Genomic DNA, 24,724 nt, shown 5'->3' with positions numbered 1-24,724 from the left:
GTCACCATGCAATATGTAGATGCCAATGGAGTTTGTCAGACTCTAAAACCAAAGGAAATACAGAATCCAAATCAGGTCGAAATACATGAGGGAGTGAGAAAAAGGTCTCACTCACTCCAGGATAAAAATTAAAAAGTCCTTAAGTCCAGCAAAAGAGCTGTGGGTCTCTAAGGTTGAAGGGAATTAGCACAGCAATGAGAATTCTCCCTAACATGGCTCGTCCTGGGAGAGGAGAATACTGTGTTGGGTGGGAATGTGGAGGAAGGAGATGCTGATTTGTTTTCTGAAGATCAGAGTGGAGAGGAAGGGAGGGGTGAAGATGTGGCTGAAAATACCGCCCAAGCAGAAGGTCAATGGGAAGGGGCAGTTTGAGGAACAGGGCCGGCCGCAGGGCATTAGTAAAGAGAAGAGGAGTTGTGAAGAAGGGTGTGGGAAGTAGAGCAAAAATACAGATGCCCCTCATACGTAAGGGGGAAGGGAGGACATAGAACGTGCCCTGGCCACAAATGGATAAGAATAATTGAATGAAGGTTCACCCACAGGTCACAGAAGGGGTGAGCAAGTGGATATTCGAAATCAAAAAAACAAACGGAAGGGGTGCCCCTGGCAATAGAGCCTGTTGGTTGCCGTAATTGTGGATTAGGATGGGAATGTGTGGGTTAAGGCCGGATACCAAGGAGTAAACCTGGGGGATGACGCACATGATGAAGCATCATTTTAATGAGCTAGGGCAATGGTGTGGGACGATCAATGGATTTGCAGTCTTTAATGAAGTATACCACGGGGGATGATGAGGGCCCAGCTAGATTTATTCCTAAAATGCAAGAGAAATGGAGAGCAGAGATGAGTGGGCTGTGGGATCAATTGATACCCTTCTTTTATTTTATCGTAAAGAGAGGCTTACCGAAGGAAGTGTATAAGGTGCTGGATAAGATTGTGGGTATTGAGGCAAATAGTGCATCTTTGTAAAAGGATTAAAGAGTGGGAGAGAGAAACAGCACAAAGGCGTCTGGGGGACGAAGCAACATTGGTGGAGAAAGGTTGCTGTGCCGACGCCAATACAAGTAGAAGGAACAGAGAGTAAGCGCACTGGGCTGAATGAGGACAAGGACAGTGGGCCAGGAGCAACTGTAACCGGGCACACAGTGGCAGCAAGGGGGGCTGCAGCTAGGAAGAGGGGGATATCGAGGAGCAATACGAGGAGGGTTTAGACCCAGGGGAGATGTGTTTGGGCAGTTTCAATGTTGTAATAGTTTAAGGTGGGTGTATTTTGCAAGGGGGTCCAGGAGCAGGTCCGCACTGGGGTATAATTATGGGCCACAGCAACAGTGCCAATGGCCCCAAAGACCCCAAGGTCTAGTGTACCAGCAACAGTGTCAAAGGTACCAGAACCAGGAGTACCCACATGGGTAATACTAAACTTATAATCAGCAGCCCCAAGCATCCAACACACAAGCACGGCACCTGCCACAGCAACAGCAGTGCAGTGCTGCCCCAGTTATTAGGGTACCAGGTGGGACTGCCGCTCCCTTTTGGGGAGCAGCAGTAGTAGGAGATTTCCCTGGAACGCGCATGTATTCCGATTAGGACAGCCCACAAAGATTACTTGAGGAACATTTTTCAGTTTCGCTGCACCAATACAAAGAGTATGGAGAGACTTTTTACATTGCAGATTTATTAAGTGAAACGGTGTACAGCCTGACATGTTTTTTGAGCAGTCCTTGCTCTTCCTCTGAGGCTGATACATGTAAAATATAAAGTATAGTCCCACAAAGTCGATAATGTTATACAAAATAAAAAATAAAAAATAACAATCAAACTGAATATAGATGGCATGGTATGAACGATTTTATCCGAATTGGGCGGGCGGTATAGCAAAACCAAATAATGGGGTGTTTCCACAGTTAATTAGCACAGATATGTGAAAGTTATTCTTTTACAAAACACAATTTCAATTTTGAAATGAAGCAAACAGCACACGTGCATGGGTACACACAGTTGTAAGTTCATAGCCAGTCGAAATATATATGAAAGATGTATAAATACCATGAATTTAGTATATTGTAGATGCAAAGGAAATCATGGATCAATTGGGTAGTTTCATCATGGAGGAGAGAGAGAAACAAAAAACAAATGTTTGTGTATGAGGGAGAGGCAATCTAAACAGAGCGACAACAGTTTCATCCACTCGTGTTCACAATTACTAAATAAAAAATGGCAATAGTAGACAGGTTTTGATTTGCTATAATTGAGAAGAAATTAAATACTTTGTATCAATAGGAATGCTGGTGCGATCGATCGTGGGTTAATATGGTTGGGCTGCAACAATGCAATGTTTGGTTACAATACAAACATGTATTCAGGTTAATGCAGTAGCCAGATTTACTGGCTCAACATTCTTAATGTTTTCCACGAAATAAATGCGTACCTTTTAATTTCCTCGCAGTTACGGCAATTTGTTAGTTAGTAGCCCGACTATGCATGTTGCAGAGGTTAGGAGAGGGTTGGGACAAGGCGGGTTCATATTAAATGGAGTGCCGAAAATTGCAAAAAGAAAAGATATAAACAAAACCAAATATAAACATGTCGGCTGTCTGCCGTGTTATTACCTCTACAACAGATTGTGAGACCACTGTGATCTGACAGCGGTCTAAGGGACCATAGAAAATAACTTACCCTGGTGGTCTACTATTGAAAGCGGCTGAGATCCCACATGGGCGCCGGTCTGCTGACTTGTGATAATGACGCGTGTTTCTGAATGAGCGAGCGCCCGCCCAGCTTGGTTAGTGGGGCTGACATCTTGGAAGGGTGTTAAATGTACTTAGTTTGAATGGACACCCACAAGAACAACATTGCAAATGAATGCTGTTAAGGTTAATTAAGTGGGTCCAACATACTAAATATAATACTTGAAATTAGAATAGGGAGGGTAAAGATTCTTACTATTTAGTTAGAACTATACCAAAAATGAGTGCGGTTTTTGCTCTCACAGACAGCAGAGCACAGGTTTGTGCTCTTACAGATAGCATAGCACAGGATGGATGCCTTTAAAAAACAGAATGCTAATACTAATTTGTCATGTGTTGTGCTTTGCTGCATGGCTTTATAGAAATTACAGAGAAATTTATAGGAGAGAGAATTGGGCTAATATGCATGCCGCATTGGCCAGTCTGGTGTAATTGAAGTGGTAAAAAACAAAGCTAGACCATAGAGGTTGAAAAATAATGGTGCATGTGTCATCATTAATGATGTTGTATGATGCTGAGTTAAAATTGCCTTCTCTATCAAAGTGTACCCATGTATGAGTAGATGTATTGACTAATTGCATATGTGCATGTTCTATCACTTGGTCAGAGGCACAGATACATTCTGGCATGTGAATGAGATAGTGGGATGGTCGAAGGAGATGTTTGGAAAGCAAGTGGTTGATGAGCGCTCAAATCAAAAATAATGCATTATAAGAAGACAGCTAATTCATTGTCTGTGTTAAGGCCAAAGATTGCTTGCATGCCTGGTCCTGTCGACGACTATCTACCCTGAAGAGGAACTGTTGGTGGGGGTGGAGATAAGAAATAAGCATATTCATAGTGGACTCTGGTGCAACTAAATCAAGTATAATGGAAAGAAACTTTCCACTATCAGGAAAATCTCTTGATGCACAGGGATTCTCTGGGGCTATTTCCAAGGTTCCATACACTGAGGAGTTGGATGTAAAGGTCAGAGGGAAGGTAGTATGGCTGCCCTTCCTATGTTCCGAGAGTTCCCCAGCCAATTTAGTGGATATGGACCTGCTCAGTAAGTTAAACATGACTCTATCCTTTACAGAACATGGAGTAGTCTGTTCCACGCCTGGGTTGTGTGCTGTAAGGGCCGATGTTGATAATACACACAATGACAAGGGAGGTGATAGTCTGTGGGATTCCCGTAGACCTGGACATGTTTATCTATGGTATCACGGTACTTGTGAAGGCAGTGCCCCAGATTGCCAAGCAGTGCTGGCAAATGCCCACAGATTTAATTTTTCTCCCAGCTGTGTCACCAGAGGTGGTGGCAGGAACAAAATTGTTGCTGGACCCGCAGGGGTTGTTGTTTTCGGACAGAAGGATTGTCCAATTAGGAATGGATAGGGACGGGTGTGAATGATATTATGTATGATATGATATTTTATATGTATAACGCGCATACACAAGCCACCCTCAGACCTGCCTCAGTTAATGAGATGCAGAAGTTTCAGGGCCTGTGTAACTACTGCCGGGCCTGGATTCTAGATTATGTGGCATACACAAGGCCACTTTTTACAGGACCTGAGCGAAGCACAGAAAACAAAGCAAAACAAGTTACAGTGGATGGCAGAAATTATTAAACGGTTTGACGACTTAAAAGAAGTCATTAGATGGGCACCTGTGCTGGCCACCCCAGATTATACATACAAATTCTATTTGTTTTCACATTCTGATGGACAGCAGTGTTGATGCAAAAAGCACTATGGGCCAAAAGCCATTGTCCTATTATAGTGTCACTCTGGATGCAGTGATGCAAGGACAGTTTGCATGCATACAAGCTTTAGCAGCTTCTGCCTTTGCCAAAGAGAAACGTTCTATGATCATAATGAGGTGTTCATTAACATTGTATGTGGAACATTCTGTGTTTGCTATTCTAGAAAGATCAAAATCTACCCTGACTCTGCTAAGGTTTTCGTCAAGTGAAATTATCATCTCTAAGCCCCATTTTAAAGTGGTTAGGGTAAGACAGTGAATCCTGCCACTTTTTAACAGACGTGCCTTCTACGGAGGACCTGACGAAGCATAATTGTGCAACATATGAGGGGGAGGAGGGTGATACTCCTGAAGCAAGGGACTGTGCATTGACCGAAGGTGTGGTACTTTTCATTTACACGTCATCCACAATTGATCAGGAGAATAGGCAGGGACAAACAGGGGCAGCAGTGGTACATCTTGAGGAAGGGGAGTACAAAACAGTGGTCATGAAAAGGTTGCTTCCACATTAATCAGCACAAGCGGCATAATTTGTGGTGCTCATCAAAGCACTGAGAGCATTGCAAGGGCATCATGTCACAACATATTCTGACTCGGTGTATGTTACAACAATGGTACACACTGGTCTTTCCCATCGGAAGAGGAGGGGGTTTCAGAGGGCAAATGTATCCCTAGTGCATGAGAGAAATGGTGATAGAAGCATTATTACAGCCATCTGTTGAGGCAGTCATCAAGTGTGCCCCCCATACTCACAGGACAGACAAAATATCAAGGAGGAAAATGGTGGCACATCTGTCAAATGAAATATCCACTGAGTATGTTGTGACTGTCCCACTGACATAGGAGCATCCTGTCCCTTACATCACATTGCCCATCTCCCAGATCATCGAACTACAAGGAAGGGCACCTGAGTGGGAGAAGGAGTTGTGGTTACGGAGATGGTGTAAGCAATCTCTGATATATCTGTTACAGAGCCAAGAGAGCTCTGGGAAGACAGTGATGCCCCAGGAACTGCTAGCAGTACCATTTGAGCAGTTGCTCTACCTGTCTCACAGTTCGAAACAACACATGTACAATGTACAATGTACATCTTTAATGTTTCAATGGAAAACAAAATGACGCAATTAGCTAATGTCTCAAAGTGTCCCTAGATGGTTAGCTAATGCTAGAATGCCGTTAGTCTTTAATTTGGGTGTATATATAAGTAATTTTTTAAATGCAATGCCGAAGCCCCTAGGGACACTCGAGTGCATTTCTATATAAAGGATTGACCCTTGTTAATTGACAGGATATGACTGCCAGGAGCGTGCATATTATTCAGTCAATCACTGGGGCAGCACCCTATAGCCATTCAAACTGCTAGTAAAATTTACATTACAGCCTAGATGCACACTATTGAGGTAACGTTGGGACATTCAGATGCAGTTTGAATGTTTAGCCATACAATTGCAGGAATCTATGGATATTCGCCATACCAACACGACTAATCACACTTCACGGCACGTAATGGGGCAATGTCATTACGCTGTACATTAGCAGCGTTGTTGCCATAACTACCATCTTAAACAACCTAGTCGAGCCGTTTGCCAGTGACTCCATGAATCTAGAACAGCATTGCAGTACAGTTTCAGAACGCTTGGTAAGTGAGACCTGATTTACGCTATGTATCTGGCCTTATGCCTTATGATGTTTTCTGGACACAGACTCCCTCATTTGCATCCAAAAGAGGGAGGTGTGTTCAAGCTGAGTATACGCCATTCAGCAACTATGAACGTGCTGTTACTCCATAAGCCGTATACTAACATTACCAGTCTGGACTACATTTACAGTAAGGAATCTAACACTTTGTTCTAACTTTTTGGGACATTTATTTATTGCAATTCCTCTTACAGTTGTTCTCATGTTTGCATACAGAAAGATCAGAACTCATGTCTAGAAGCATATGTGATGCCGTATTGACGAATGACTGTGGAAAGCATTACAAAGCACACTTCACAGGTAGGTGAGCATTTAACTGGGCTATAGGCATGTGTAGCATTATATAAGAGTGGGAGGTGAGTATTACATGTTATGCCTACAGATATACTGTGGATAAAAGGACTACATTGTACAGGCACTCGCAAGGCTCTTATTGCTGAGATGACATGGAGGTAATTAATTAAGACCTATATCTGTTATTTTTGATATTAGAAAGGATGTGATTCACCTTTGACATTGTAAATAGATTATGACTTATTTAATCTCATTATGTGTTATGTTGTAGATAAATTAAGATTTTTTGGAAGCGATTTTGATCCCCTGATGAAGAGCTATATAGCTCAAAATGTGTTGGCAATCTGACAATAAAGAAAAATAATTGACATTACAAGAATTGAGTCTAAGTTGGAACGGTGATGCATCAGAAAAAGTTGAATAATTACATGTTTTTGCATATAATCACAGTATGAAATTTTAAATGGTTTATTTATTGAACAAGATCTAAGATTTAGTTAACTCACTCTATGCATCTAATTGTTTGGCTACCATAGCGACAGGTAGTGTGCATTGGACGGGCGCTCCCTTAGTATGGGAACTTTGTTTGTCTTTCCATTTTCTGCACTTGTTAGCTGGTTCTTCAATGTTGTGCCACTGCCCCACCTGATAGTGCAAGAATGATGGTATCAATTGAGGGTTCAAAAGCACCTCACAAAACCAAAAACATTGAACTACAAACAGATGTCCCACAGGGTGGTCTGAAGTATGAAATGTTCCCCATTCCATATGGGGATGAGAGATGAAGTTGCCACACAATAATTTTTTCACCCCCTGATCCAGAAAATTATACAGAGGTTTGGGCGGACCAGGGGGTTGCATTTACATGACTTGTTCACCTGAAGAGTACCCGCGTAGGGGGAAGCGTTTGCAATCAGTATCCAGGGCGTGGGTGCCAGTAAAAAGGAATAAGCCATAGGTGGATGTAGAAATTGGGGAGTGGGAGTGCAGAACTATTCTAGAATTTTTTACTGTAGATGTAACAAAAGGGGGGAATGTTGGGAAGGGGCAGCTCTCCACAGGCGCTTTAAAGTAAGGCAAGATGCATTGGAGGCACTGTGAAGAGCCAGGGGGAGGAGGGACAGTGATAGGGACACCTTCCCATCCAGCAAGGCCCCATGCTAATATAACCATTCACAGTGTAACCATATGCCATCGCTATTCTGCATATATATTAATAATCATAGGTAGAAGAGAAGGCTTGCGGGATAAATGTGGCACTACAGTGTTGTAAAGATGTGTCTTTCACCCAAGAGGAATGTGCCTGCCCTACAAGGGCACAATCAGAGACAGTGCCTGGTGTTCATGTTATCTTACTTTGGCCAAAGCATGAGCCCGGCCCATTCCAGAGTGAACACGAGTTATAGCCCATATAACTGACTGTAACCTAAGATCGCTGAATGCCATGACACCAGGTGACCTTGGACCACCAACCCCAAAGTAACAAGTCCTGAAATGTTCAAAGAGGATGGACAGGGTGTATCATTGAAGTGCCAATCATGTGAATTGTATTGCCAGGTGCTGGGAGGGATAAAGTATAGTTCAAAACGAGGTTGGAGACCTTGGAGCCGGATGGCGTGGAGGGAGGGAGTGAAATCTGTGTGTAAAGTTTAGCGTGCCCCAGAAACCTCCTGTGTGTCCATCTTAAGGCCTGCCAAGTGCACAGTATGAATGATAAACAAACTGTATAGTAGGATTATAATTAATTTGTTTTCGGACCTTCAACGTGAGAGGAATATAAGCCGTGCAGCACCCATGTCATGGAAGACGGACGCATTGGGCTGGGACAAATAAACTGCCATCCCATATGGATTAAGGCAGTACCTGTATAGGGTCCATTAAATCAGCCGTGCTGGTTTTTACTGTATGTTGTTATGCCACTATGATGCTGTGTACCTTTAAAAGTTTTTGTTTGTACCTCTTTTTGGCAGAACGATCTTAACAGCAGAATTCTTTGCTGTTAGTCTCATCTGCGTGTGAGATTAAACTTGTTATCCTTACAAGATCTTCCCTAGCGGGTTGTTTTCTCTCTGGTGTGAGCAATTTAGGGTGTATCTACACTTGCTACAAGCAAACGCAAAAACTACTAATGAGGTGAGAATATAGGTATACTAAGCAAAGACTATTCCCATTCAATATTCATGTTTACAAAGGACTCCATGTATGTGTTCCAAGGTTATCCTAAATGGAGACGCTTTGTTCACAAAATCTTTTAAGAGATTACAGATGATCTTCTGTGCTCTTGCTTGGCCATAGATCAGCCAGAACTTACTGCCTGAGCCAGAGATGCCTTCAACTAGGAGCATCGTTTAATCTCATGCAATGTTTGAAGTACACAATTTGCAATTATTATGTATGATGCCATAAAGAAATGTTAGTTCCCTTGTTATTTTTAGGCTGTTGGGAAAGTAGTGTTTAATTCGGAAGAAATTAGAGGCATTTTACCATTACACCTATCTGTAATCGATCTTCACCTGAGAAAACTACCCCTGTAGAATGATGGCCTCCCAGTAAAGAAATGAAAATCTTAATGTGTCTTGGGTGCTGCTATGCATCCACTATTCCTTTAAGGACCTTCAGAACATGAAGCTCTTTAAGAATGGCCAGTTGTGTGGCTACTGTCTCGACCAACCCTGGATAAAACCATACTGGTATAGAACATCTTTTGAATGGTAACCTGGGCTCTGTGCAAGGATGAGGAGGTGGGCCCATTTACTGTTCGCTGAACAGCATATCCTCAATGTTCTGAGTTTGTGAGTCTGGCATTGTGCTCAAATTAGGCTTGATTTGTAAGATGTTCTTATGCCTTTCTGTACTAAGAGAGACATTGGTATTATTAACACAACACACTCTCCTCTGGGCCCAGCCAGTCAGGGTCTTAAGGTCAATGAATACACCCTTCAGCATGGCTGACTCCACCATGTCCAAGATATTTACTAATGTCCCAAGGATATGAATTCGTTTTTCTTGGCATTTGAATAAAGCACAATCCAGGCCCTTACTAGGATCCATACAGTTTTGGCCAAAAACATGCTAATTCTCAGTATGTGTGTGAGCATATATATTCATTATTACTGGTGTGGTACATACCGATTGCTTCCTTTTCCTATATGAGCTATCCATCCTGGAAGACATATGGTTATGAGTATACTGGCCAATGTGCAGCAGGGAGCCAATTCCTCAGAATTAAGGTGCAGAATAAATAGTATGATGTTCCAACATAAATCCCCTTGAAGGGTCTTGAATCCAACTTTCCCCAAGTGATTTCTACTCTCAATCTACCAATGCTAGCTTCTTAAAGGCATCATCTTTATCATCATAAGGAATATTTCCAAAACAGTGATGTCTAAAGGCAAGTGCTTGAGCCCCAGACAATGCACTAAGACCGCCCTTCTTACTGCAAAACTAAACATTGTCAGGGTGCCAGTCATAGTCCTGCCTCAAGAATCAGATATGGAAGTGTAAATGAAGGTAGCAAGTTCCTAAGCACAATGGGTCTCAGACTCTGCCTCCTCTGAACTAGAAAAATATTTCTCAGCTGAAGTGCCTGTCTAATGTTGGCAGGCAAGCATTGATGAATAAACATCGACCTTCGGGTTTTATTCCTGGTACAGAGTTACACTTTACTTGAGATAAAGTTAACGGGAAAAAACACATGTTCAACATGAGCTATGGTACATAGAGCTCCCCAAAACAAAAGCAAAAAATGCTGGCAGCATGGCAGAAGCATCATGGCGAAGGCGAGAGCTGGAGATGTGCTCCTCTCTGTAATCCAACTCTTGTTGCAAGTAAGTCTGACAAGAGCACCATAGTAGAGCTCCTCCGCAGGTTTTACCCACACAGTAAAAGGACACAATGCGCCATTGCCACATGAAGGAAAGCAGCAGTCATTCATGCAAGGTCCTTGGACATGCAACACGCAGTGCACATACAGGATTCAGCAGAGATTTGATAGAATAATGAAATGAAGAAGCAGAATAAGAAGGGTTGGAGCCATGGAATGTGGAACCTGTTATGGCAGGGGGACTCAAGATGGGCAATCCCTCAGCATGGAATAAAAGGGAATTATAGCATGATTATTTTTCTTGGAACTACAACATTTGCATGTTCTGCTGTCAAAAAAAAGAGGTAAAGATAAATAATCGTCTGGGTTGCCGTGACATTCATTTCTAGCACCACCTAAGAAGTGCCAGAAACTGGCATCATGGGAAATATGTTTGCTTAGGCTTTGCTTCTTCATGAACAGCATTCTGTTTTGATCCACTATCAAGGGCAACACAAACCCCACCATGACCACAATAACCTCCCTCCCTCTTGCATGCGACGGATGTGTTTATCTCTGTGTGTTTCTCTCCTTGCTCTGTGTGTTTCTCATCTGCCCCGCACAAACCGCGGTCTGGTGACTCCTGGTGCGAGCACAACATGTCACCCTTCAGACAAACCATGGCACTTTAAGACCACTACAGTGTTGATTGACATGGTATGAACAACGCCGCAACATTACATTAATTGACTTTATGCTTGAAAATGTATAATGGCAGCATACATGATCAGCTTCCGTTGCACCCAGCATACAAGCAATGGCACTTGGATCAAAGTTAGCACTAAGATAAATGTCCATGATGCCATTGTTCATAGGAAGTACAAGAAATGTGGATTCATTCTCAATGTGCTGCCTAATGAAAGACTACATGAATGCAAAAGTGCTCTCACTGAATTCTTTATTTTATGTATTATTTATGTTCATGAATGTATCACATTTCCTGTGGATTTGTACATCGTTGTAATAATTACAAAACATGTAATCACTCTTCAACTCCACATCTAAAATGGAATACGTGTGTGTGTGTGTGTGCGTGCGTGCCTATGTGTGTGTGTAAGCAATGCATGCATTTCTATCTAACCTATGTGTACACGTTACTGGGTGCCCGTATGTATGCCAATGCCAGAATGCCATAGTTATACCACTTCTTTATGCCAGAAAAATAAGTGAATTACATATTTTTTATTTTTCTTCGTTGCATAAAAATAACTAACATATGTGCATGCCAGCTGTTCGATAAAACTGATATTAAGCAATCGACCTCATGTAACTCTTTATGCCGGATCCCACCTGCTTTAATGCTCGCTGAAAATAAGTGTTAATATCACCCAATATGCGGTACTCGATTTAAATTCAGATCAAATACAAAGTTTGAAAAAATAATTATTATGTGTGAGTATGACATAATGTATTATTTTGATCCAGGAGTTCAGGTAATGTGATAAATGCACGTGGATACAATCATAAAAGTACATCTGAATCGAAGATTTGATAAGAAAATGTGCGCCAAGGAATATTCCCATATATGCTTTCCGTCCCCATATAATTGGGTAACTTACTAAGAAGTTAACATCACTTTAAATGTTAGCTAGTTGTAACTTTCAAGGTGAAGATTGGTGTTTGCTTATGAAAGTTCTATGTGATTACACCTACAACATTTTGAAATAAATACTATATTTGCTTACATCTGCAAAGGTAATGTTGAGAAATGGTTTAAAACGCATGCATACATTTGTCATACGATTACAAATTAGTACTGGCAACTGCCTCGCTTAGACAATGTGGTGTGCAGCCAGAAGTAAAAGTGTTCACTGATACAGTATTCTTCTGCTATGCCACAGGTCGCCACCACTGTACAATGTAAGGCCATGTAATCAATTACTGCAAAATGCACCATAGTGTGTGTCCCCTGCTCTCGCCTGCCTGACCGCATACGTAACTTTAAGTTGACAATTATAAAAATGGACAGCCAAGCCCAACAAATCTAGTTGTGCCCACCCATTGTAGCTATGGAATGCTGCATTTACACAACTTTAGTTTCAGCTCCAAACAAAAGATACAATCCTCCCTCCAACAGCCACGTGCTGATGTGAAAGTAAAAGGCAGGCAGCACAACCTTAGCATGGCCACCAGTGCCACACAAATCATAAGGTTTGTGGTCTCTGATAATATTGGATTCATTTATTTGATTAGGGCATTTTCTCAGAGATCAGGGATCGGGGGTTGCAGAGTAATTCGATTAGAGGTGGAGACTGAGGGGTGAATAGGGTAGCAATCTCAAGGGGGCGTGCAAGGCTGGTGATGGCAAGCCAGCCGGAGTCTAGCTCAGTGAGGGCTCAGGGATGTTACTGGCCCTGTATGCCTCCCTGAGTGGGGCTGATTACTATTCACAACCCGGGGTTCTTCTGTAGCAGGAATAGCCTATATTGTTCTTTAACGGCAGATGGGTTTTGCACGTAATGCGTGAGTACAATATCCGGGAAAAAAAGAAAAGAAAAAACATGATGGCGGCCACCATGGGAAAATAGATGCAGTTCAGTTTGGGGTGTGGCCAAGCACAAAGCTCAGGGCCAGCAGGTCAGTGGGGAGGGACGAAAGGGGGAGGCAAAGGATGCAGGATGTCTTTTGGAAAGTGGGAGGGTGGGGACATGGTAAAGCAAAAGGTTTCCTGTTGCCTCCCCACAATCAAGATGGTGCCACCAAGTGAAGGACCTCAGGTGGATAGAAAAGGAATGGGGGTACACTGTTTTCGCCCACATTTCCAGCCATGACAAGGTGTAGCAATGCTTAGGCCGTGCATCAGGGTGTCTCCTGCCCCACCTGAAAGATGAAAAGGGACATTTTGTAGTCTAGCTATAAAGCCAGTACGTAAAGTGCAGTCTTGGAATATCACCAGGGGCTCATTTGTGTAAAGGCTACGCACCTGACTGTACTCAGTATTCTCACAATCATTGTGTGCAAGAAGATAGCTGATTTGTTTGTTTTTTTCAGATTAAAATGGAGTGTGGCTAAATATTCTCATGGAAAATTGAGGTATATTTCAAACCTAATGAACATGGGAAACGTGTTGGTTGAGGCATGAGACCATAAAATGAGCTCAAATGGAAAACATTTTTACTGGTGCACGTCTAACATGAGAAATGAAAATGAAAAGAAAAATAATATAGGTACGAAATGGCAAAGCTATAATTTGCTATGGCCACACTATTAGATTCAGACATGCTTTTATTCTCCAATTGAATGAAGTGCAGACAGCTAAGATTCCTCCTCTGATAAGCCTGCAAGACAACCTTCAAATCTGGATAATATTCGTGTTATCACAGCTGTAGCTTTCAACCTTGAAGTATCTGGGCCCGTCTAGTTCCCAAAGTATTGTACAGATGATGGGATAGTTCCTCCCTATAAAATTGCCATAATATTCCCCTCACTTGTATTTAAACCTATGTGAATATGAGTGAATAAAGATTGGTTGATCCAGAGGTCCTGGAGCTCACTCTTTCTTTGTAGAGGAGTCTCTGTTGATGTCTGAGTTTGCCTTCTGCAGATCTCTGAAATAATGATCTTTGAAGTACTAAACTCACCCTAAATGGATCTTGGAGTTTGGTTTACCTGACAATGGTGTTGTGACTTTTAAAGTTTGACTGTCATATTCGCTGGGTGCCCAGCATAGACACCACTGCAGTAATCTAAACTTGACATGAATACTTTCAGTAGTAAGAGTAAACATTGAGGCAAAGCTAGTTGTGATTTTGAGGGAAATTGAGTAAGGCAGTGTGCTACTTGTTTTTGATTCACATGTGCTTTTGGTTCGTTTCAGAGTGCACATGGAATCCTGGCTCTTGCAAATGCAGCATCCTTTATAATGCTGGACGCAAATAAAGCCAAAGAAAATATTGGCAGCGTGAAAACCCATAAGTGATTGGCAAATGAATCAAAGAAAAAAAGTGTTACCTAATGGGAATGTGAGAACAAGAAGGACTAGACAGAGTGCAGAGTCATGACTCCACCACACATTGTAATGACATGTTTTCAATGGTGTCAGAAGCTGTGAAGATGGGATGGACAATATACGTTTCTTTGAATCGCTGGCCCCTGCATTTAGGCAGTTCCTCTCAAAGTTTAAGATGGTGGATCCAGTACCATACAAGGTTTGAAAGGAGGCTTGAAGTCATGAATGTGGCCAGGTTCTTCCAAGTTTGCTCTGTGCTAGACCATGCTGGATGATGTAAGTGCCAAACCATTGTGCAGAGACTGGAGATGGAGTGCAGTGATAAAATAATTTCTCGTCAGCATTGACTTCTTTCAGCAGGGGCATGTCCTGTGAGTTGTTTGAATGAGGTGTATGAGGTGTTTATGATTTATGTGATGATAGAGATAAGAAAAGAAAAGCCTTCGTATTACAGATGTTCAATATGTTTCGAGGAACAGGGATGAACATACTTGCTGTTGCAAGGTATATAGACTCTTCCATGTTCCCGTCTGGTGTCCTTGAGGGTTACATGACAATGGTGGAATGATATATGCTGATGTTTTCTCTAAAGGTAGGTCATGAGGTGAAAGCAAACCTAATGGTAAAAATACTTTAACGTCCACTTTAATAGGATCATTTCAATACGTTGACAAAGTCCCATAAAAGGGTCAACGATTGGTCTCACAAAGTTATTCTCAGGTAGATGTACGATACAATGCAGTGGAGATACATGCATGTACATCCTATGAAACGTGCTTACGGTCGCCACTCACTTGTTTTGGGGTGAAACAACCCCATTCTCTAAAACATAAAGTTCCCTTTAGTGTAATTTATCTTGCTTCATCCTATTAGGCCCTGGTGTGACAAAATGACTACTACTCTTCAAAAGTACAGGGATGAGTCTTAGCTAAAATACCTATTCAGACCCATACTACTACTAAACCAGCCGTGATGCCTACAATAAATATGAAACATGTACAGCCCGAAAGGTGTACCTCCTTTGCATCTTGTTGTAATGCAGGCCGATGAAAGGCCATATCCTCAGGTGGGTTATGAGCTGGTAACACCAGCAAACCAAGAAACAATAGTACAAAGTCTTCAAAATACAAGAATGTGAAGTCAAGGTTCTTTAAAATATAGACTTTTTATTACACACTAAAATGCGAATAACTAAACTAAAAACACGAGCAAGAACCAAACCCTATAAGGAATCATAGAATCTGCAAACTGTTGTAGAATGCCACACTGGGTAAATCAGTAGGGTGTTTGAGGGCCTGAACACCCTGCTCATCTATTAACTGGCACAATAGGCCTCATTACGAGTTTGGAGGTAACGGGAGGTTAATAACGGGGCTGTTGCTGCCATCCAGTACTGCTTGAGGGTGCCACTCTGCACGCCTGGTCTGACCAGGCATTCCAGAGCGTTGCAGAGCGGCACACGCTTACATACTTGGAATGTTACCGCAACACTCCTAATGAGGCCCAATGTCAAGGTTCAAGAATGTGCGTTGTAAGAAAAATGCAGAGAAGGGGGTTTAAAAGTCGCCATGTTCCCAAATGAGGACCAGAAGGACATGTTCTCTTCACAGTATCTCATTTCTTTGTCCTGAGTGCTCGAAGGTGTCAAAGCAGGCATCTGTATAGTTTCCTGAATTTGAGATGACATCAAAACAGAGTGAGTCCTATTGATCCAGCAGTGAGTCAGCTTCGAGTCAGCATCAGGACTGGGCCCTTCATGGACCAAGTTGCCAGTCAAGACAAGTCATTGGGTCCTATAGGTATGAGGTGGTGCTCAAGTCAGGTCATATTGATGCTTCTGTTGGGTCTAGTTGATATGTGTCACAGTGGTATCCAGCGGGTGGGGTTGGCGGTCGAGCCAGGTTGAAATTAGGTTTTGTTTGGTCAATGTGCTGCTTGGTATGCAGAGAATGGGATGCTTCCACAGCAGTGAACTAGTGCTCAAGTTGAGGCAGCAATAATCTTCACTGGATTGAGATGGCTTCAAGATGGCTAGGAGAAGCATATGGGCAGTTCAGTTTGGGGAGTGCCAAAAGCAGAACCAAGGGTCCTGTGTATGTCCGAATGGCAGAGAATGGACGAAGCAGCTCGAGGATGGCACAGGGTTGTGAATCAAATTCTAGATGCTGTTAGAATTCGGAGTTGCTGTGAGTGCCAATCTAGGTGCTCCAGGACAGAACACAGCCTTTTGCTGAGCTTCCACTACAGGGTGCTTGGCTGTGACAAGGGTTCCTTCAACTCAAGTGATAGTCTTGGGAGGATAGTTCAGGGGCAAAGTGCTCGCCTTGCAAGCAAGATGACACAGAGCAACACAGGTTCGATCCCCCGATACACGCTTAGAAACCTGTGAGTTTAAGCGCATTATAAATAGCCTATCATATAAAATAATAGATTCATGTTATGGTGCACCCACATTGAAACCCTTGTCCAACAGCAATCACCCCCACTGTTTCCTGAGATGGTTAGGGGACAGAGCTCTCCGTTACCTTAAATTACTTCTGTCTTCACCTCCGTGGCAGATGACTTTGGGATAGGCTGTATCTTCAACAGAGGCCCAGATACATTTGTCTTGTGGAAGTCCAGAGATGATCACAAAACATGAGGATACAGACAAAATGCCACAAGAGATTGCACCAAAGCAATTTCTCTGTAAGTGGTCTGAGCCCTATTGTTGTTACAAGTGTACTTTGCCTTATGGCATCATACCCAGAGTACCACCCCTGTATTTAAAGGTAAGTAAACTATAGCAGAAGATGCCATCGCCCTCTTAACCAGTCCTTGATACACTTTTTTTGGGATGCACATACACTGTCACAGTCAGGCAAAGAGGTTCAGGCTGAGAAAAACCAATTAGCATGTACCATCATGGTAGCAGACTGAGGTTTATGTCGCGGAATGTGCATGTGTTGTTTTAGTTAGGTTTGCAACATATTAGATACTCATATATAGCAACACAGAAAGAGTAGCACATGTATTCATGTTGCGGTTTATGTTGCGGTCAGCATGGCTAATATGGGTAAACATAGAACATAAGTGTCACAATGAACAGGAAGAAGATTTAGAGCACTACTGCCCTCGCCATGTGCGGTCATCCAATTTGAATTTCAAGCACATGTATTATACAAAATAAATACATCCCTGAAATTCACACCCAAGAGCTATGCCCCAGTCAAGTCAACGGTGGACACCTGGGGTGGAAGGAAATAAGAGGGGAGCCATGTCTGTAACATTCCGTGATTTGGGATAGGAAGAGCAGAGGTGATGCTAATAAATGTAGTTCAAGGTCGGATGCGCCTCAGCATCTAGTATAATGAGAAGGCCTATTTTCTTATCAAAGCAGAGTTGGCCTTGTCAGTTCACTTTGATCATGTCTGGATTGAAGGGGTGCACCTCACATGACTTGTCTCGATTTATTAAAGTGCAATAATTTTAACCCCTTAACTGCTGGGCTATTAGGCATGTTTATGCAAGTAGGACAAGCATTCTCGCCCTCAGCACGAAAGAGATTTAGCCAACAATCCCGTACCTGGATTCAATAGTGACAATGTAGTGGAACACGTGTCTATGGGAAAAGGTTTAAATACGGTGTGGTCAATCGGTTCAGGGACTATAGGGGTGTATTAGCGTGGTCTATAGGCAATTAGCAATGTGAGTGGTGGGATAACATTCTAACTTACTTATTTAAATTTTGCGGTTTACCACTATGTAACCTGTAACATCTTGGGAAGTGGCAAGCTCTGTGTCACTCTGGTGCTACATGACTGTCTGAGACTTTTTGCATGTAATTATCCTTGTTTCCTATGCAAATAGGAACAGTAATTAGTTGGACTTTTGAATTATTTTTGCTGTTCAGTTTTTGTGTTGCTATTCTCATTACAAATGGTTGATCCCCACATGATCCCAGACTCTCTGTGAAGTCAATGATGTCCCAGCAGTGCATCCTGGGGTGCGGTGCTCAGCTGCAGTGACCAGTCCCCAATGTATGATCTGAAGGGGTTCACAGGCACTGTGTTGCCAGAAGGGCCGCCTGCTCCTTGGAGCGGGGCGCTGCTCCCAGATTGTTCAGGTGATTGATGGGTCCCTGTATCGCAGGATCTCAGGAGAATGCATAGATGTCATCTTTGTGGGACAAAACGAGAAGAGAAGCGTTTGTGGGGATTGTGTGGGGATTGTGTTGATGGTGAGTGTGTGGATTGTAAATACCATGTGGAAATATATAGTGGTTGTTATATATAGAGGTGGCAAGAGGAATCTCCTCAGTTGAGAGGAAAGATGACATCATGATATTATTGCCAGAGAAAAAGAGAAGAGAGAGAAAAATAGGATATTCTCCATTGTGGAGGGAAGGCAGCGCTGCAGAAACACTAAGAGGTGAGGTCCAGTATATAATGGACGTGTGAGGAGTTACATTCCCTCTTCCAGGGGCATGGAGATAGAGGAAGGGTCTAAACCATTGTTTAAATAAGTGTGATTCTGCTGTGTAGGCATATTATATGGCAGACCTAGGATCCCTTAGCCCGGCATAAGGGGCCATAAGAAGGTAAATTCCCTTGTTTTATATAGGAGGCTGAGGAAGGTGTAAAGACTGGATGGCAGTAGCTGTACTTCAGCTGACTATATAGTTGGGGTAGAGACAAAGAGAACCCCTGGCAGGTTTTGTAATGGTAGCTATGGACGAGCAACCAAGGCTGAGACTCAATGGAGGTGATGCAGGCTGTTTCTTAAGTACAGTGACTCCCCAAGCTCCCCACAAAGGAATTTCCATACACTATGTTATGTGCTATGTGTAAAATAAAGTTCAGGTAGTCGTATACCAATAAATAACACACATTGTACGCAGGCAACACTAGTCTAATAATGGCAATAATATATACAGCTCTATGCAGTACCACAGTATAGTTAGATTCAGTAAAAATGCACCAACTGCTAAGAGTTGTTAAAATATAGCCTAAGAATTACTAAGCATTGTGTAACTGCATAGACATTAATGTCGAAGGGCAGGACATATCCAGAACATTGACCGAATACTATGTTTAGAACCAAAAAAGGAACTACTGTGTGGGGATCACCCCCCGGTCAACCTGTAATGAAAAGTTAAGGTGTACTTTATGGTGTATATTGCAGCCCAGACCAAATATGGTAATTAATAGTCTACTTCTTTCTACAGATTCCACTACCCCAAGGTACCTGGGAAGCCACAGGGGAACAAGATTCAAGATGAATATGGGACCCCAGATGAATCCTGAGGATGAAAGATGCTCTTCCTCCTCACAGTAACTTTGGTGCCTTGGCAGGCAAATTGGTGGAGTTTCTTGGCTTTATTCGACAGAACCCCTCGAGGATTGGCCACACCCTTGGAAGAAGGAGTTGCTGGGATGTCTGTGTTGAGCAGAAGAAGGGAACAAAGCAGAGTCGGATAGGCAGCAATACAGGTCTGCCGTGACTGTTTCCATTGTCAGGCTGCTACACCAGCTGTGGATGTCCCATGAAGATGAAACTTGACTCCCAGAAGGCTTGGATAAAGAAGATAAGTCCTTTGGTAGTTTTCATTGCCTTTCGGTGGTGAGCGGTGCAGTGGCAGTAGCAGGTGTCAGGTTTTGGTATTTTGAAGGCTGGCCACCTTTCGGATCTTGTAGCACTGATGACAGCATGGCTTTTGGTGGCTTGATCTCGACCACTGGAGCGGACTGTAGACCCTCACCAAGTCTGGACACTCAAAACATTTTCTTCACTGATTAGTGATGGCAAACTCACTGGCGTACACTCCTCTGCAGGCTGCAACCCTGAATCCTGGACAGATGATGTGCCCATTGAAGGATTCTTCAGTTATTTGGAACTTTGTCAGCTCTGGGTATCGGGCAGCACTATGCTAGGGTACGCCTTGTTCTGGGCGATACTCGGCAGCTTGGTTTCCTACAGTCACAAACGCTCCTCCGGACCCTGGGCAACACAGGTGTACGGCTTCAAGATGTACAGGCACTCCTCTACTGGACCCACAAAGTTCCCTTCTCCAGATGGCAGGCGCACAGTACTGGCTTCCACGACTCTTTGGATGAAGAGTAGCAGTTGCACAATGTCCCGTCATAGCTACAGGAAGAGGTTGCCTATCCAGATCTTCTCTGGTTCAATCCTTGAGTCAGCAAGCAGCTTTCAGATTTGATGAATAGTTGCAGCTGCAGACATCTTCCTCCAGCTGGACCCAGTATACAAGATTAAGATGACTTCAGCTTCTTGCTTCAGGTTTCTTGTTTCAGCTTCTCACAAGGAGGTGAGTGTGAGGTCCCTTGTTATACAAAACACTCCCCATTCACTAAGGCTGAGCCAGGCTCAGCCAGCCAATCACACACAAGTGCATTCATGCAGTGGTCCACCTGCCTTTGTGTAGGAATGTATTGATTACTAATGCAGGGCTTGGCTATCCCAGAAATGGTGGATACCCAGAGCCACTGTCAAGTCAGCATGAAGCTGCCACCAGCCCATGCCCTGCTCTGTGGACAACACACATGTGCCCAAAATCTACACTAGGGGTACAAGGGTGTACCCCATACACATGGGTTCCCTAACGGTATCCCATGGGTACTGTTCACCAAAAGGTTAAGATGAAGAACGCCACTGTTTGGACCGCTGTGCAGAAAACACATCCAGGGAAGTGGTACGACAATGCGCTGTCCCTCCAAAATAATTTCCAGTATCACAGAATGGTCTAAACCATTGTGTATATCATTGTGTTTTAATGACTTGTAGGTTAAGATGTTTTTTTGAATTGTGGTGTGGAGTTGTGCTTGTTGGGTTGTGTGAAGAGTGGTGTCATGTGTGGGGTGAGGTGAATGGGGAGGGATGACAGAGAGTGTGGACAGTTTTGGGAGGACAGGGTAGATCGGTGCCACTTGATCTGTGCTCACGAAGCAAAGCTATTATTATGGGTGCAGGATAAGACATGACATGAGTTCCCTTACCCCAATCTAATACATGTGTTGAGCGCACCAGGAAAATATTGTGAAATATCATAGGGAGTTTGTTACCGATATGAGAGGAGGGATGTGTAAGCCTTGGCCCGAAGAAGTAACAAATAATAAATGTTCTGGGCCACATGTTTACTTATTTAGCAGTGAAATACAAGGGAAAACAGTTGAAGAATAGGAAGGGCATTCTTGAACGTTAGAGAATAGTTGAGTATTTGGAAGATGTTCCTGAGGACCCTAAAAGGAGAGAAATTGTAGTAAAAGCACCCTGTGTCACCCCTGCACCTAGTGTAGCTCCTGCATCCTATGATTAATTTACAACCCCACAGTCCGCCAACCCCCGGGGGTGTTACTCTATGCAAGCAGCCACAATATAGGAAAAATGTCTGCAGCCCCCAGCAGTGAATGCCACATGCGTCACATTAGTGATAGCGACAGGGAATAAGGCCCAGAGAGATTTAGAAAAAGCTTTGTGGAAGACAGAGATGGAGCTGGCGCTAGTAAATTTAGAACGGGAGGACGGGTGAAGAGCACCAATAGGCACAGATGAATGGAGGGCGTATGATATTTTATTTAGGATCTACAGCACCGCGATTAAGGATGTACATGTTGGAAAAAAGGATGATGGTTGCAATGATGAGAGGTATCGAGAGGGACTACGACGGGTGGACAGTTTGGATTACAAATCAATCATATCAGATGCTGATGCAGGCGTAGTGGAAGAGGAGGAATGGGGCTCAGACGAGGATCAGGGAGATGAGAAGCTGCCCAGGGTGACACCATGGCACCATGGAAGAGAGTTTGTGGAGTCCAAGATTGAGGGCATGACCAGGCTGCATGGCGGTGGTAAAGGGGAAGCCAGTAGGAAATATGGTATACAAAGGTTCCAAATATGGTTACAAAAAGGTTTCATCAGGGTGCAGTATGTTCCCTGGCCTCACTTGGATAGGAACAACTAGATGAAGGCACTGCCACACTTACAGCAGGAGAAGACAAGTAGATATATGCCCTTGAAAAACAAACTGTAGGCATTACTCTTGCGGTAGGAGACATTCAAAGTTTGTTTGCTTTATTATTAGGAGATCAAGCTGATGATATTTGCAAAGAATCTGGGTACCAGGGGTATGGATTAGTGATGACAACTATGACAGAGCACATTTTAATAATCAGGCTAAAGTACAGGCTGTTATAAGAACAGCATATCCTGATACACCGGACATGCATTCGATAATGGCACGTACTATGAAAGAAGGTGAAGAACCAGCACAATACATATTTTAGATTCAGGAGATATGGCAGACAGAGACAGGTAAACCGTGAGATAAGAATATAGCAATATTACATCATATGTTAAAGAAAGAGCTTTCAAAGGAGGTGAGAAAGATCTGGACATTGTAGTTGGGATTGAGGTGAAGGGTTGGGTAGAGATGCAACCGATCATAGTACATCATTGTAGGCAAAGATAGGACAAAGAGAAGGAAGGAGAGGACTACGTGCAGAAGGTGGAGTCAGAGTTAGTACAGAAGAAATTAGCGTAGTTGAGATTAGAAGGAGCAGTGATTACAAGTCCGCCTGTTGGTCAGGAAAAACTGTGAATGGTACCGATGGAAGCGAGAATGGTCCCAGAGTGGACAAGAGGGTATGAAGGCTATTCAGACAATCAAGGGTACGTGTATCAGTGAGGTTACCAGGGTAGGTATCGGGGAGGTTACCAAAGACGGAGAGAGGGATTCCAAGGAGGGCAAGGTGGTGCAGGAGGAGGAGGATTCAGTGGAATGTGACCAAGATTCGGACAACCAGCACCGGGTTGGCCATGTGGGAGGTTAAGCTATTTTGCATGAGAGTGTAGGAGCAGGCAAGTGACTGCGTATGATCCCTGCGCATGTCCAAGCGGACCGATGGCCCGGTCATATATCAACAGCAGTACGGAATGATGCCTCCAAATACCCACATACGGCCTGGTGTCCAAATAGGTGCCCCATGAGGGCCAACTGCCCCAGTATCATTATCAGGCACCAGCACCACCACAGATTCTACCTCCTGCACCCAACAGTATGCCAGTGTATGCGCAGCAAAAGCCACAAAAGCCCACACCTCAAGTATGGGTCAAAGATGCTTTGCTGCATGGCACAGGGACAACGTATAAATGGGCAAATGTGGTAGGTGATAATCCCTTCCTTTTCCCAGGGTCGAACACATACCCAGATGAGGACACCCCACAGATAGCTCTGTCCTGCCCAGTCCCTTTTCAGTCACCGCCAACCCAGAAGAGGAACCTCTGGTAGGTGTGAAGATAGGCAACTCATCATTTGTTTTTATGGCTGACAAAGGGGGGACAAAATCATGCATAAAGTAAGGGTTGCTCCTCCTTATCAGGAAAGGTAATGGACATGCAAGGGTTCTCCGGAGAAATATAGTTCCATTTTCAGAAGACTTACCCATCAAGGTAGGTGATAAGGTGGAGTTAGCTATGTTATTGTTTTCATCTGCAACACCAGTGAGCGTGTTAGGCAGGGATTTTTAAGCAAGCTGGATATGACAATTTCATTCTCAGAAGAAGGGGTTGTGTGTTCCACTCCAGAAATGTGTTATGCTAGGGGTTTGGCGATAACACAATCATTCTACAACGATGGTTCAACTAGAGGAATACCTTTGAACCTGGATTTGTTTATGTATGAAGTGACCGTGTTGTTGAGCTGGAGGCCAGGTATTAGAAACAAGCCATGTAGAGTACTATCAGAATGTTTGTTTAGGACAAAAGTGCCCCTAGATTATGATCCAGGTACCATTATCACGCTGGATTTGAAGGGGGTGCTGATTGCAGATTACAACATTTTGCTCATAGAGATGGACGAAAAGGGAGATGAGTGGCGTACAGTTTTGTGCATTGAGCAGGCTTAACCATTGAGTGTGGTATCAGATGGGCAGTTGTTTGGGGCTGCTGATCATGATGGTGGAATGATACTGGAGGTTTGTATAACATGTCGAATAATGATCCAGCATAGGAATGTCCCTTGCCCTATTCTTATTACTAAATACACTTTATGGACTGACAACCCCCATGATGTAGGGCTCCTGGAGAGTATAGGCACAGTATGCATCAAGTTGAAGCAGGGAGCAGTGTTACCTAGAGTGCAACAGTACCCATTGTCAAGAGAGACAGACGAGGGAATAAACAAGACAATTGTTTTGTTATGGCAGCAGGGCATCATAGTGCCCACAGAGTCCCTGTGAAACACAGCAATTTGCCCTGTCTAAAAAGTGAAGAAGTCAAGTGGGACAATGATAGAAGATCTACGCCCACTGATTAACATTGTTGAAGCTGAGTTCCCAGCTGTACAGAACCCCACCACGATTCTTTACAACATACCAACTGAGGCCACACATTTTACTGTCATTGATTTTAAAAATGTGTTCTTTTCCA

The sequence above is a fragment of the Ambystoma mexicanum genome, chromosome 5q (genome assembly GCF_040938575.1).
Source record: "Ambystoma mexicanum isolate Mex_15411 chromosome 5q, UKY_AmexF1_1, whole genome shotgun sequence".
NCBI lineage: Eukaryota > Metazoa > Chordata > Amphibia > Caudata > Ambystomatidae > Ambystoma > Ambystoma mexicanum.
The sequence above is the reverse complement of the archived record's forward strand: the minus strand, read 5'-3'. Positions refer to the sequence as shown.